The 15685-nt window shown below is 37.0% G+C and overlaps 1 protein-coding gene and 2 long non-coding RNA genes across 3 annotated transcripts in view; 1 reads left to right on the top strand and 2 right to left on the bottom strand.

Moving 5' to 3' along the window:
- LOC311305794 (uncharacterized protein) overlaps positions 1 to 15685 on the top strand; it is a 1216100-nt gene that overhangs the window by 1124696 nt on the left and 75719 nt on the right. The gene's annotated exons all lie outside the window — the stretch shown is intronic.
- On the bottom strand, positions 12458 to 14037 carry LOC311306096. Its single transcript, XR_014630136.1, has 3 exons — positions 13961 to 14037; positions 13390 to 13499; positions 12458 to 12834 (listed from the first exon to the last, which is right to left on the bottom strand). It is a non-coding gene; the product is annotated as an uncharacterized lncRNA (long non-coding RNA).
- On the bottom strand, positions 14218 to 15259 carry LOC311306083. The gene is made up of 3 exons (XR_014630134.1): positions 14898 to 15259; positions 14654 to 14724; positions 14218 to 14462 (listed from the first exon to the last, which is right to left on the bottom strand). It is a non-coding gene; the product is annotated as an uncharacterized lncRNA (long non-coding RNA).

The raw sequence follows: 15685 nt of genomic DNA on the forward strand, positions 1-15685 counted from the left end.
CACCACTACGCAAAAAGCTTTTTTACATCGCAGTTTAATTACACATAGAACATTTTATATGAACATTTAATATAAAATCTGATTTAGTATTAAAATTACATTTTTACTTTACTTTAAAATTTTCACATAAAATACTTAAGTTGTTATAGCACACCCAGTGTATGGAAGTGTTTTCATTAATAAAGTTTCCATACACTAATGGTTGTTAGCTTTTTTAATTACTATCCTAAGGCACATCAGCTGGCGAATCATTTGACAGAAAAGGCTTATAGTCGGGGAGCCAAAGTCTCAAAAATGGGTTGAACCTGACATGGTCTGTCATACTTTTTATTTGTGTTTTTTCTGTTAACTTTGACCCTAAGAACCAATAATTGGAGGGTCTGCTCTGCCGGAAATATCGCGAAAAAAAATTGTGGCCATTTTAGTGTATGCACCCTTTATTTTTTAACAGAAAAATGTGAAAAATGATTTTTTCCCTCAAATCCTCAGTGGGTTTGGTAGGCTGTCAATAAATGCATTCCAGATACAAAGAACACATTTGCTGACAACATCCACTGAAAAAATAACTCTTAAAACACATTTCTACATGATTTTGCATCAATTTAATGCAAAATTTTTTGGCGTTTTCTCACTTTTTTCCAATATTTTCATGTTTACTTCATTGGCAATCAACTATTCCCCCAAGTTATGACATCAGTCAATATGTCATTCTTTTCACCAAACAGTATACTCATTCCACAGAAAAAATCATAAAAATCCAACCAAAATCAATGGATCTGTGATGATTACACTAATAGTTGATCAGCAGGCTCAGAACCTCAATAGAATTGTAGGCTACTCTCAAAATTCCGAAAGACATGTAGTCCATGAGCCAGGGGGGTTGATCGGTATCATCGGGGGGAAAAATGCTATCATTGTTATTTGGCAAGGTATACACCCCTAGTATTAGAAAAATCACGATAGCAGTGCAGGGGTGGTAGCGAAGTCACTTTTTTCAGCTCATGAAGTTACTAACCCCCTAAGATAAATTCAGTTTTTGAAATCTGGTGTATATCTGGTTTAGGCTCATACTAGGGATATTGTCAATATTCTATAATATGGTGCTTGGTATCGCTGGAAAGGGGACCTTTTAGGCTTTCATTTAAGCCCAGTACTGAATCTGTCTGTCAAACACAGAGGTCACATGACTTCTTTAAACCAGAAATAACACACATTTTTTCACAATTTCCGCCTAAACTGTGTGCTTTATTTTATCCCTGTGGCATGAAAGAACACCACGGACACAAAAGTCAACAACTTCAATACTCAAGGCACTCTGATGACTCAGAAAATGTATAATATACCCATACTATTTATTTGTGAGAGCCTTAAATTAGACTTGTGCAGCCAGCACAAGTCTTCAAAATAGAATAGAGCCAATAGAATGGACAAATATACCCCTTTTCCACCAAGGCAGAGCTGGTGCTGGTTCGGAGCCAGAGCCTAGTTTCAAATCGGTTCTTTGTTTTTCCACCGCCAAAGCACCAGCTCCGAACCAGTAAAACTGGTTCTTAAGTAGCACCAAATCATTGCAGGGTCTAGAACGGAGCCAAGAAAGAACCGCTTGCGTCAGGGGCTGGGGGCGGGGTTACCGTGACCAACAGACGAATAGAAACTTGTGACCGCCATTTTTAAATAGCAGCTAGTCGAGCTAATAGCAGCTCGATTATAATATCCGTCTATGTAAGTTACGGCGAGCTGCACGAACGCGTTGGATTCCGATGTATTTTTGCAAACCCATGAGCGTCCATAGTATTGCAACGTCCGTTATTGTTGATGGCTTGTTCGAGATGCATCGGAGCGGCGAGGACCGATCGGAGCTGCGGGAGTGTTTGGAGAGCATACGACTCCTTGTGCTTTTAGATCGCTATCGCAGTGCTTTTATGTCATGCGGCGATCGATCTGCGAGAAGCCGATGCATCTCGAACAAGCCTGGCGTGTTTGTGTTTGGCGCTACCGCACTAGCGGTTGCTGGGCAACATGAGACGTATACAGTGACGTAAGATCTGGCTCTGTTGTGGCTCTCTAGCCGGTGGAAAGGCAAACCGGTTCTTAGTAAGCTCGTCAGTCGAACCAACTCTGAACCAGCTCTGGCTCTGGCTCTGAACCAGCACCCGGTTCTTGTTGGTGGAAAAGGGGTAATAGAATACCCTTAGTCCAGGGCCAAATGTTGTAATAAAAACACTTGTAATTGGTGTAACAAAATGTTTCTATCATGTATTTTGATATTCACCCACTTTCAGTTAGAATGTCAGAAAGTAGCTCATGCACTGAATGTTGATGGATTTTGACAAGGTTTTGTCAGTTTTGTGAAAAGATTGTTGGAATCAATCGCTGTAAAAACCTATTATTGTCTATCCATTCTAAAAGTGCATCTATCCATTCTAAAAGTCCATCTATCCATCATAAAAGTGCATCTATCCATCATAAAAGTGCATCTATCCATCATAAAAGTGCATCTATCCATTATAAAAGTGCATCTGTCCATTATAAAAGTCCATCTCTCCATCATAAAAGTCCATCTCTCCATCATAAAAGTCCATCTATCCATTATAAAAGTGCATCTCTCCATCATAAAAGTCCATCTATCCATCATAAAAGTCCATCTATCCATTCTAAAAGTCCATCTCTCCATTATAAAAGTGCATCTATCCATCATAAAAGTGCAATTATCCATTATAAAAGTGCATCTGTCCATTATAAAAGTCCATCTCTCCATCATAAAAGTCCATCTCTCCATCATAAAAGTCCATCTATCCATTATAAAAGTGCATCTCTCCATCATAAAAGTCCATCTATCCATCATAAAAGTCCATCTATCCATTCTAAAATCCATCTCTCCATTATAAAAGTGCATCTATCCATCATAGAAGTGCAATTATCCATTATAAAAGTGCATCTGTCCATTATAAAAGTCCATCTCTCCATCATAAAAGTCCATCTCTCCATCATAAAAGTCCATCTATCCATTATAAAAGTGCATCTCTCCATCATAAAAGTCCATCTATCCATTCTAAAAGTCCATCTCTCCATTATAAAAGTGCATCTATCCATCATAAAAGTGCATTTATCCATTATAAAAGTGCATCTGTCCATTATAAAAGTCCATCTCTCCATCATAAAAGTCCATCTCTCCATCATAAAAGTCCATCTATCCATTATAAAAGTGCATCTATCCATCATAAAAGTGCATTTATCCATTATAAAAGTGCATCTATCCATCATAAAAGTGCATTTATCCATTATAAAAGTGCATATATCCATCATAAAAGTGCATCTGTCCATTATAAAAGTCCATCTATCCATAATAAAAGTCCATCTCTCCATCATAAAAGTCCATCTCTCATCATAAAAGCCCATCTATCTATTATAAAAGTCCATTTCTCCATTATAAAAGTGCATCTATCCATCATAAAAGTGCATCTGTCCATTATAAAAGTGCATCTCTCCATCATAAAAGTGCATCTCTTCATCATAAAAGTGCATGTCTTCATGTTCATTTTATGAAGTATACTTAAGTAATTTTCAAGTATATTTCTAAGTATACTTTATGTAGTAAGTATACTAATATCAATGTGTACTTGTAGTAAAATTGTGTACTATTTCAATACTGCTTGGGACTAAATTGGCTCACTTTTTGTATTTTTAGTATTTGTAAGAGTAGTAAACTAAGTACACAACTAGGTTTCTCATGTGTAATGCATCTGTACTACAAGTGAACTTATAAGTATACTAGTAGTTTACTGTTTTAATACAAGTAGTAAATTTTTTAGTTTATGAAAGTACACACTGAAGTGTACTCTCAGTAAACTACTAGTTTCGTAGTTTATACTGCAAGTGTACTTGTAAGTTTTCTTTAAGTAAACATAACATTATACTTTGCACTTAACATGTAACATTATTATTTTTGCACTTGAAAAATACCTTTAACTGTACTTTAATTTCAAAAACAGCTTCATGCATCCTTTTTTAATCTTAACACTTGAATGTCAGTAAGTTTCATAAAGAAAGGCAACATTTTAAACAAAAAAGTAGAATTAGAGTAAATTGATATACACAACCAGTAGACTAGCCTCCACAAAAATTCAGATATGCAGAATTAGAAACATATCTGTTTTATATCAATTTTCTAATCAATATTTTCAAACAATGGAAGTTTCATAAGACTGTATGTATATGAAAAAACTATGTAAAAAAGTATATTTAATTGACTACTCAATCAAAAGAGTTAACACAACTACAAGACAAGTATACTTTGAATTCTTAATTATTCTTTTAAGTATATCTGGATCAAAAGATTGAGTTCAAGTACAGGCCAAATATACCTGGGCCCGTATTCATAAAGAATCTTAATGTAAAGAGTAGCTCCTAGTGACACAATTCTAAGAAAATTCTTAGAAATGTGTCCGTTTACTCTTAAAATTAAAGAAAAAATCCCAGTAAAGAAAAAAGTAATTCAGAAAGCATCTTAACCCTTAAAAGAGGTCTTAAGGTCAAAATTGTTAGGAGCACGGACGAGGACTTTTCAGAGGCTGAAGAGTTTCTTTAGCAGAGGAGAAAATGGCAGAAAGAAGAAGGAGAAGAAATCATGTTGCAGACAATGGATGACAGTGAGTTAATAAGACGCTATAGATTAGATCATGCAGGGATCATGTTTGTGACTGATCTTAGAGACGCGCTAACATCTCCGACACAGCGCAGAAATGCCATAGCGCCAGAAATGAAAGTAATCACTACATTACGATATTTGGCAACTGGGAAAATGCAACAATGCAGCAGTGTGTAATGTACACAGTCGCATGTAATTTCAAAGTGAAGGCTTAGAATAGACCCTATACTTAAAATCACTCTTTTTTTCCTTCTTGGACAACTAGCCAATCACAGTCTTCAAAAGATTGTGTCATACATAGCAATAGGGTCAGCCCCGCCTCCTCACTAAGATGAAAGTTTTTGTCTTTTCCTTGCTCAGAGTTGTTCTCAGATTGGCCCCGAATCGCTCTTAAGCTAAGACTCCTACGTAAAAGTTTTTAAAGGAGAACTCCGGTCAATTTTAACATTGAGCTAATTTTTTTTGTAAATTTGGAGTGCTGTCAGTACAGAGAACAACGACAAAAATCGGTGTTGCCTACACCGTGTTATCCTCTTTTTAAAATTTGCACCCTGTTGACTTCAATGGGGCAAGTTTTAAACCTGCTTTTAGCCTCTTAACATCCTTGATGTGTCATTACAAGTGCCCGCCTATTTTTTTTGCATTAAATTGATGCAAAATCATGTAGAAATGTGTTTTAAGAGTTATTTTTTCAGTGGATGTTGTCAGCAAATGTGTTCTTTGTATCTGGAATGCATTTATTGACAGCCTACCAAACCCACTGAGGATTTGAGGGAAAAAATCATTTTCCACATTTTTCTGATAAAAAATAAAGGGTGCATACACTAAAATGGCCAAAAAATTTTTCGCGATATTTCCGGCAGAGCAGACCCTCCAATTATTGGTTCTTAGGGTCAAAGTTAACAGAAAAAACACAAATAAAAAGTATGACAGACCATGTCAGGTTCAACCCATTTTATTGAGCTTTTGAGACTTTGGCTCCCCGACTATTAGGAGTCTATATAAAGAAAGATGAGTTTACACAAACTTTATAGCTATGGCAGCAAGACAGCGAGTACTTGTTTTAAAGGGGTCATATAATGCCATTTTTGTACAAGCTAATATGATTCTTTAGGGTCTAAATTAAAAGTTTGTAATATACTTTAATTAAAAATTCTCATTAGTATTGTAAGAAAACACTAATTTTACCTGCTCAAAAACAGCTCTGTTTTCAGCACGCCGTTTCAGTGCATACAGCTTTAAATGATAATGAGGTTTGCTCACCCCGCCCCTCTGTTCTGTGCGTACACCAATTCTAACACAATAACCACGCGTTGTTCATTATAAACGTGGGATTATGAATTATATTGAGAACGTCGTACATAGAAAACATGCCGTAATGTACCCGGAGTGTAAACCTTAGATGCATTCATCATGAAGCGTGCAGCAAGGTTTGCAAATTTGCAAAGATGAATATAAATACTAATATAAAGGTTAATAAAACATTACACTCACATCTTCTGGAGGTTCAGCAGTAACACGTTGGTACCGATCCGTTTTTTCTCGTTTGTAAAGCTGTCTGATGTGAAATGATTCACGCAAACAGGAAAGCACAGACGATCGTGGGGAATCCCCGTGAGGGAATCCCCGCGTCAATCCTTTGGGCATATCCCTTCAAAAACAAAACTCAGCCACTGCATCTTCAATGGCTCAGATTTAGGAACATTCAAATGACTGCTGTGTTCCTTATTACACAGAAGGCGGGTGTGTGAAACGCTGCAGCTGTCAATCACAATCGTGGGAGGGGCGTCCGACCGTGTGACGTCACACGGTCGAACGGCTTGATTTCAGAGAGGTTCAAACATATAAGGAGATTAAAAAAAAAACACTGGATGGATTTTTATCATTTTATGATGGTTGTGTACAGGCACTGCCAACACACATTTCAGTACAATCAACTTGTAAAAGTGCATGTACCATTATATGACCCCTTTAAATCAAAGACGGCGCCGTCCACGGAGCCAGTTAGTGTATGTCAACTACATGGCTGGTGGATAATCAGCATACGTTGTGGAGAACATTAACACACTTATGGCCGTGAGGGTTTGGGATTGCACACTTGCTAAATTATAAACACATACTCATATTTATTTCTGCATGTACATATTTCAATGAGCCCCGATAAATGCAGTTTGTACTATTTCTAAAACGCTTCTTTATAAAGAACATTGTTTTCTCAATACTTTACCTATACCGCTGTGAAGGAAAGAGCGCACAATCGATCATCGAGGCATCGATTTCAACCTATTCAGCGCCTCCACCATGGACAGCACCTGCTAAGGTCGAACTTAAGAAGGTTTACCTTAAGCAACATCCTAAGGTATAGTTCGGAGAACACACGTAGGAAATGTATACCTGTAGTTAAGGTGTACCTTTTGAGTCTTCGTAGCGCGCTAAGAGACAACGTTATCGGAGAACGCACCCGAGATGATACACGGACCGCGTCGTGTGTTCATTCGTTTTTTGATTTTCGATTTTAATTTTTTCCAAAACAATCAAATCAAACTGTCCCGTCATCAGTTCTTCCTCAGTTCTGCACTGCAGAATAAGAGTCCTCGCGTTGTAATTCTTAACGCGTTTATTACAACTACATTTCATTTTCTTTATTTTCCAAAGGCATGACATTTTGTAGTCCTTTTGAATGTACACAAATAAAAATATAAATGTTACTGTTTCGAATGACAGAGTATTAAATGACAGAATATTATTATTTCCCCTGCTGAGCAACAAATCCAAGTGATGTCGCCGGCGCATCGCTGGCTCACACAGCATCTCTATCAGTTCACTTCTGGCATTGCTAACATCGCAGCCTGTTCATTATTAAAATAAAACACAGTCAACCAAACATATAAAACGTTATTCTGCTTAATTTAATTGGTCTGTTGTACAATATAAAGGCTGTGCCGCACAGTAGGCTACTTGCTGTTATTCCAAACTCATTTCCCTTGCTGTGAAGATGATGATTTAGCATATACGTGTATATTGGGACCCTCCTGTTACCCTCAAATCTACCAACATCTTTTACCCACTGGGGTCAATTTGACCCCAGCAATTTAAACCCCCACAATTTGATTTTTTCCCCAAAGGTTTAAGTCAGGTACTTTATGTTTCTTTGTTGACTACTTAAATAGCCCTTTAAATAAAACACCCCCCACCCCTTATACATCCAGAATACCTATTGCACGACTATGGACAAATTAGCAAATCACTATAAAATGTCACTGATTTATCTAAAATTCTAAAATTCTATATATTTTTTGGTGTTTTAATAGCTTTTTATTTATTATATTACACAATATATTTTATCAAGGATGGGTTTGGGGTCAATATGACACTCCCATTGATAGTCTCAGGATGCCTCACTGTTGGCACGACACAGGACTCATGGTAGCGTTCACCTTTTCTTCTCTGGACAATCGATTTTCCAGATGTTCTAATCAGATACATTAACTTTGCACCAGTCTTCTGCTGTCCAATTCTTGTACTTCCTGCAGAATTTCAGCCAATATTTGATGTTTTTATTGGGGAGAAGTGGCTTCTTTGCTGCCCTTCTTGACACCAGGTCGTTGTCCAAAAGTCTTGGCCTCGCTGTGTGTGCAGATGCTCTCACACCCACCTGCTGCCAATATTGAGCAGTTCTGCACTGGTGGTGACACGATTCCCTAGCTGATTCCTCTGGAGGAGAAGTTCCTGGTACTTGCTGGACACTCTGGGACATCCTAAAGCCTTCTTCACTGCAGCCGAACCTCTATACTTGAAGCTCTTGATGATCTGGTAAATGGAGGCCATTTTGATGCAAAGATGATCCTCCATCTTTCTTTGGAGGAAACCATTGCTAACAGAAGAACACAATGATTGGAGGCTCTTCTTCCTTCCTTATAGCAATTATGTGCTGATGATATGATTAGTAAAATGATGTTAGCTGGTAATTTGGTGCCAAGGACGAAAACAGTAACATTTGGGGTTTTGTGATAAAGCTTTTTGAAATGATGTAAAATGCCTCTGATCACTCTGCACAATAATCTAGAAAAATGTGAATCAACATCATAACAACTGAAGCAGCAAAAATTTCTAATTTGGCCACAGCTGTACCCTGTCATTCAAGTGGGAAGTGTCCGGTCGAACAAGGTGATGTTGGTGGCGCATCCGCTGTTCAGCTCCCGCAAAGGTCCACGTACTCGTAGGAGATGCCCTGTTGTTGTAGGGCGAGCAGTACGGCATTGATCTCTATGCTGTCAAAGGCTTTCTCGTAGTCTACGAAGGCCAGTACCAAGGGCATCTTGTACTTCCGGCAGCATTCAAGCAGTTGGTTTAGCACGTGGATGTGGTCCATTGTGCTGTAGCCAGACCGGAAGCCGGCCTGTTCGGGTGGCTGTTGTTCGTCCAACTGCCTGGCTAATCGGTTGTACAGCACCTTGGTGAAAACCTTGTACACGGTCGGCAGGAGCCAGATTGGCCGATAATTCCTCAGCTGTTCGCGGTCACCCTTCTTGTACAACAGCACTGTCTTGGCCGTCTTCCATTGATCTGGTGTTCTTCTCTGCGCCATGTAGCGGCTGAAACGGCTGGCCAATGCTGCCCAAAGCATCGGTCCACCCTCTTTGAGCAGCTCAGCCTCGATTCCGTCCAGCCCTGGCGCCCGGTCTTTCTGGATGTTCTGGATCGCATGCCTGACCTCACTGGTCAACACTGACGGGATGGCTGGTATGGCATCGTCCTGCATTTCGGGCGGGTCGGCTGGTGTCTTGCTGGCGAACAGGTCCGTATAGAACCCCCCCAAAAAAAACAAAAACTTTGCTAAGAGGTAATTTTCAATTGAGAAAGAGCATAAAGAGAGAGCTCACAAAGCACAAAGAGAAATGGTTTATAAGGCTTCTGTGGAAGCTTTCATACATTTGCTCATCCCCTATATTATGTTTTCCCCTCCCCCACGGCACAAAATATCAAAGTTCTTGCAAGAATTATGTTTTCCCTTCCCTGGAAATATATAATTGGCACTGGAAATATCTAATTTCTTGTGAGAATTATGATTCCCCCCTCCACTATATCGTGTGAACTATCAGTGGTTCTGCAATACTTCAAGTAGGCCTATATGGTAATGTCAGGTTAGGGCCCTAAAGCAGAGTGAAGGTTTTTGAAGATCATAAAATCTCAACTTATAATGACCTCAATATCATCCAAAATAAATGTGGGATTTTGTGCCTAATCACCAATGTGTAAACAAAAAAAAATTATATTTCTTATATGTTTTATACGGTTATATACAGCAAAATGAGCCTGGGGTCAAATTGACCCCAAAGAACACCGATGCTACAAAAGTACGTACAGACCATTGAAAACCTATCATCATGTTAATTTTATGTTTACCCAGTTGTCCCCATTAAATTAGGAAAAGTCTTTAAATATGAAGCAAAAAAAAAATTTTTTAAGTATGTATTTAGAGACGTTAAACACTGAATGGGGTCAAATTGACCCCAAAGGTAATAGGAGGGTTAAGTATAAAGCCTTCTTTACATTACTAGTTAGCATCCAAATGTTACATTGCAAATATGGAAACTTTGGACCGAATGAGAGATGCGCGAAACCAACGTCGGTACAGTTTCAGTTTCGATTCAAATAAATTTGTTTAGGCTTGGCGTTTAAAATTGGCTAAATTTTGTTTATAATAAAGGACAAAATAGGCTATTTTTATAAGCTATTAGGCTATATTTTTTATTATACGTGGCTACTTATTTTTCATTCTTGTTGTTTTCTGAATAGGCCTACCATTCATTTAAGGATTTGACATAGGCTACAGTAAGGGGAAGTAAAATACGCATAGACATAGCCTATATGTTATTAATAGTGTTTATAATGTTAATGTTGTATTTTATTTACCGGTCTACACTATTTCTGAATAGGCTAATAATAAAATGCGTTTGTTTCCCTCTCAACATGACCCGGTGCGCTGCGTACAAGCGCACATCTTTGAGATATAAATTAATACATTTTAATAAAACACACGGCCTACATCATAAAACTCAGAAGAGTATGTATTTTAATATCTCTGTTGTTCTCTGTTCTCCGGTTGTTAGATAGTCTGAATGTCATGCGTTTACGTTAATATAGACATATTATATTGTCAATGCATTATTCTTTTCTTTTTGTATTAGTGTTAAAAATATTAAATTTACAACTAATTATATTGATTTATATCTTAATTTATTATTTAAAAAAAATTAGGGCGACCATGTAGGCTAACAGCCGTCATTTAGGCTACCTGCATACCCAGCTGATGCAAAGCGTAGGTGAATTTATATCTACACAGAAGAAAGCCCTGTCTAGTGTTTTCCCCAGTACGGGTTGTGTCGAGCCATGTTAGTCTGGTTATTTGATGAAAAAAAAAGATGAAATGTAGTTGCAATAAACGCGTTAAGAATCACAACGCGAGGACTCTTATTCTGCAGTGCAGAACTGAGGAAGAACTGATGACGGGACAGTTTGATCTTCGGCTGACAAATCAAAGGAAAGGGGCGTTTCATTCCCGCCTACGTGTAAAATTCAAATATTCCAGCTGTTTATACATTTTTCTACCTCAGAACGAAAAACGAAAAATCAAGTTGAATTCTTGGTTTTCGTTGTTTTGGAAAAAATGAAAATCGAAAAAGGAACTGTTTTCTCATTTTTCTACTTTCAATATTAAATGAAAAAACGACTGAACGAATGATACACGGATTCACTTCCTTTTTCGTCTTTTTATTTTTTCAAAAAACTAAAAACAAGTATTCAGCTTTATTTTTCACTTTTCGTTCTCAGGTATACCAGCTAACAATTTTACGTTCTGGGAACGTTCTGGGAACGTTAGTTTTTGGTTCCCAGAACGTTCCCTATTGGTTAGCCAGGAAAGTTTTCTTTACGTTAATAGAACGTTCTCTATAGGTTCTCGGAACGTTCCCCTAACCTATAAGGAACGTTCTATTAACGTAAAGAAAACTTTCCTGGCTAACCAATAGGGAACGTTCTTGGGAACATTCTGGGAACGTTCTACAAACAACACATATTCTACATTGTTTATTGTTCAAACACTTAAGAATCCTATGAATATATTATTATTACAATAAATTGAATTAACAGAAACTATCATTAATAAGTAAATCAATCAGTTTGTATTAAATAAATAAGCACATAATCCATGTTTTTGTTGATTCATTGTTTAATTATCAACCTAAAATAAGTCATTAAAAACAGCATTAGCAAAATGTATTCAGGAACAGTAATTTACACTTAATATTTCACACATGAAAATATTTCAAATAAAACTGCACAAACATTTTTATTAAAACAATCTTTTTGCAAACTGTAGCCTATAACTTACAACAAAATTGAAAAAGTATTAATTTATAGGCTATACAATATACATGAATGTGCCAATCTTCACTCCGCTCAAAACATTTAAACTCCCAACACCATCTGCAAATTTAACAGGAAAATAAAAATACAACGCGTTACATGGACACACAATCCCATGCCAAGCCCTGTAATGGCATTAATATTCATCCGGAGCAAATGAAAAGAGTGAGGTAAGATTGTGTGTCACAAGCTGTAGGAGATATGAGAGCACGAGCGCTGCTGGTATCGTGTATTCAGATATTTCAGCATCAATGTGTATAGAAAAATTTATATATTTGAAAACACTACATTGCATTTATTTATATTGCACTATTAATTATTTCAGACTACAAATCAAAAAAGGAATGTTTTATATAGGGGTAAGGGTACTACCCATTAAGCCCACTTTCAACTCTGAAGTCAAATAAAAAACAGAGAAAATAATATTCAAGTCTAGCGAACTCTGACCTGCGAATTCGCTCTACATATAATGTATAAGTCTCACCTCCGATGAAGAATTTGAAAACCTGTAACTGCTGTGTTGTTTATGAGAGAGAAAGAGAAAAAAAGTTTGAAACTGCTATCAATTTTTTTTATCTCTGTGACTTTACACCTACAGATTCCACTGTCACAGGTGCTCAGTTTTGCTATAATGATACCCTCACAGAACATGGTAATAATCAGCCATCCATGCAAAAGCAAAGGTCGGTGTAGTTTACAGGTGCATCTGTCCTGGCCAATCTGATGCCTTGATGCCTTCCGCTGGGATCCCAGAAAACCTGAAATAAAATAAAAATAGTACAGTTCAAAATCTATCATACATACATCTCATCTGGTATCACAAATTATCATTCCAGGTTCACTTTAAGATATGCTCAATATTAGGGCTGCACGATTTTTTGCACGAAAAATTTAGAGTTTATTTAGAGATACCTGCCGTATGGTTTAGTGCAGGCACTAATGGCGCTAAATCTCGTAAATTACACCACTAATAATGCCCAGAATGGTACCAAACTTCTACAGTAGTACAAATAGGTTCTGTACTCATTAAACGAGGCATTGGAAAGTTTGTAAGTACATCAGGAGTTTATTTACACTTGCCTGACGGCGAATGCTACTGCTGACGCGGATGTTGACGTCACTTTATGAGTACAGAACCTATTTGTACTTCTGTACTACTCATTTTCCCCGACATAGAGCAGACCGGCACACAACAAAAACTGCTGTTCGGATGTTCCCTTTTCTGATATTTTAGCATTCGTGACATTTTAATTAAAACAGAAGAATTTTAGTATAATAAGCAAAAATTAACAGTAAACTCAGAGATCACCTACTGCTGCAGATGTGTACGGAAGTGAAAAGCGGAAATGCTTAGACCTCTTCCGGTTCGACCGCTGGGCGCTCCGCATAACCCCTATTGGGGGGATTTTGTAGAGGAGTGAACCTGCATAGAAAATTACAATAGATAACAAGTATAGATAAATACAATAGAAGAAAAACACAGTTGAAATAAGCAGTGCATTATGTTTTTCAGTTAAATCTAACTTATCAGGTACAGAAATTGAATTATCAAAATGTAAAATAAGTCTTCACTGTAAAAATAAAAACTATAAATTAATTAAATGTATCTTTGCTAAAGCTACAAGTCATTTTCTCTTTTGATGTTTGGTCACCGTTGGCGACACAAACAAAGTTAGGCTGCTGTCCCTTTAAGACGAATGCGCAGACCTAAATCCTAATCCTAATCCTAGACATAAATGACACGCAGCCGTTTTCTCTCTGTTTAAAACACAAGACTGTTTACGAGGAAACTCGCCAAGATAGGCATTTTGCCTTCATTTTGCGTGCACGTGTCCGTTTAAGCTCAAAAGAAAGGGAAAGAGAACTGAATTCGGCTAAACTCACCTTCTTCATCTACTGACTGTGGATGGCATCAAAGTCTTGTCCTGAAGAATACAGGGCCAAACAATAGGGATTTTATCTCATCTGGTAACAAGAGCAAAGCCATAACTTTAAGAACTCTACTGATATATTTACCCCCTGATATTGCATTGGGGATATCAATTCAAACATTTTTAAAGGCTAAGAGTATGAGCAACAGCTGCCCAAGATATCAAGGGGTTGCAAATTAGTCATGGCTATAAACCTGTATGCATGGCATCTACTTTGTATTTTTTTATAAAGCAATGTTCTATGCATTTGTCCATGTCAAATAAACATTAAATAAATAAATCTGTGAAAAATAACTGCCTAAAGTTGTCGACCCCCTAAACCACATTCAGCATTTAAAAGTACAAAGAATTTCAGTATCGATCAATAAAATAAAAAAAAACATACAAATACATAATTACCTTTGAGTTGGACAGTATGGTGTCAGTCTCATTGGCCAACATAATTCAAAACAGACCTAAAGAAATAAAATAAAATATACTAATGATCAGGATATCATGTTATCATAATAGTTAAATGAATTATTATTATAACTATGACTATGGGGTTAATGATTTTAAAATGTGAGACTTATTTCAAAAGCATAAATCTTACAGACCCCAAACCTTTGAACAGCAGTGCACTGTATGTTTGAGGTGTTCTGCTTACTAGTCATATGGTTCATAGCCGTGGAGATTTTCTTGGACAGGGAGTGCAGCAGGCCATCACAGCATGATGATCTAGGAACATAACATGCTGTCACAGAGCCAAAAATATTACATGTGATAGGTGACAAGGAGCCAAGCTAGAACAGAGGTGAAATGCAGAAAAGATAAATATATACAAATCTTAAGATAATATATTGTGAAATAAATGCATATGGAATAATTATCATGATTAAACAATAACTCACCCCTTGTTGTAGAGTTTTATTTTTTCTCTCGCTATTCTGAAATCACATTTTAGCAATATTGGTAAGTGACGTCACTGATTAAGTTAACAATACAGTGCATTCTTTTAGGTTAAATAAATTAGCTTACTTCCAATCACCCATTGACAAATTACCAGCAAAACTATCAAAAACTGTTATCTACACTAAATATGTGTTTAAAAACCCAAACTTTCATAAATAAGACCGTAGCATAACTTAGGCCTAAAGTTCTCTTCTGAAAACGTTTAGCTGCTAGCGTAGATGCTAACGGACTTTTTCAAAGACACAAAATCATTTCTTTAAAGTAAATATTCAACAGAAGCGTGCCAATTACACGTAAGAAATGTGTCAGGGACGTTTGTGTGTATTATTTGTGAGATTTTGTCGACTAAACTTACCTGAAAGCAGTGAAACCAACAGCGAGAGACGGGAGTTTTGTTGTTTGTCAGTTGTCGATGACGTCACGTTTCCATCTGCTCTCGCGCAACGCACGTGCTCCAGTGATTGATCACGCGCATGCGCATTAAAACACTTCAAAGTCACGCAGCATTTAAATAAACATATATAATTAAAATATATAACAATTTAAAATATCAATATCAAAATATAACCTTAGGGGACCGTACTGATGACTATGTCAGTTGGTAATCTGCCTGTTAATAGTAAGTGATATTAAAATAATAACCTGCAGAGAACGTTCCCAGAACGTTCTTGTTAAAATGTGTTTTTTTTAAATAAAACAAGGGTCCATATTCTTTGCTCTAGCCCAA

Source organism: Rutilus rutilus (assembly GCF_951802725.1).
Source record: "Rutilus rutilus genome assembly, chromosome: 1".
Taxonomy (NCBI): Eukaryota; Metazoa; Chordata; class Actinopteri; order Cypriniformes; family Leuciscidae; genus Rutilus; species Rutilus rutilus.